Source organism: Alligator sinensis, unplaced genomic scaffold (assembly GCF_000455745.1).
Source record: "Alligator sinensis unplaced genomic scaffold, ASM45574v1 scaffold74_2, whole genome shotgun sequence".
NCBI lineage: Eukaryota > Metazoa > Chordata > Crocodylia > Alligatoridae > Alligator > Alligator sinensis.
In genome coordinates this window covers 433,121-434,056 of record NW_005841931.1, presented here as the reverse complement: position 1 = coordinate 434,056, position 936 = coordinate 433,121, and positions in this window count along the sequence as shown.

Here is a 936-nt window from a genome sequence, read left to right as displayed (position 1 = left end):
GAAGGAAGGGAGCAAAGTAAGGAACCTGGACTTCAGAAAAGAAGACTTCAGCTCACTCAGGGAAATGATGGGCAGGATCCCCTGGGAGGCCAGTCTGAGGGGGAAAGGAATCCAAGAGAATTGGCTATACTTTAAAGAAACCTAACTGAGGGTGCAGGAATGAGCCATCCTAATGCTTAGTAAAACTATTGAGTCTGGCAGAAGACCAGCTTGGCTTATCAGGGAACTCTTAAGTGAACTAAAACACAAAAAGGAAGCTTACAAGAAGTGGAAGCTTGAACAAATGACTAGGGAGTATAAGAGTATTGGTTGAGCATAGTGGGATGAAATCGGGAAGGCTAAAGCACAACTGAAGTTGCAGTTAGCAAAGGGTGTGCAAGGTAACAAGTAGGGTTTCTACAAGTATGTCAGTAACTAGGCCTGTGCGAGTCGGCAGCGATCCAATCTGGCTTCAGATCCGGCCGCTTTGGATGGCCATGATCTGATTCAGAGCTCCGGACTGGGTTTCAGCCTCCATCCAGCCGAAGCTTCAGAGCCACCTCGGAGATCCGGCCATAGGGTATAATGGGGAATCAATGAAATATCTATAACTTTGTTGTTTTTGTCTGGTTTGGATGAAACTTGCAGGGATGGTAGCCACTGCTTAGAGCATGAAACCTGCCAAGTTTCAAGATGATTGGTGCAGGGGGTTGGGGGAAACTGTACCCCAAATTCTTGAAAGCCAAACTCCTGTCATGGCTGTGTGTCACACCACAGGGGGGTCAAAACTGCAGGGGTGATAGCTCTTACTGAGGCCACAAAGCCTGCCAGGTTTCAAGGAGATCGGTGCAAGGGTTTGGTGGAAACTGTACCTCAGAACCCAGAAGTCCCTGCACCAATCTCCTCGACAGCTGGCAGGCTTCATGGCTGCAGCAGGGGCCTCCCTCCCCGGCGCCT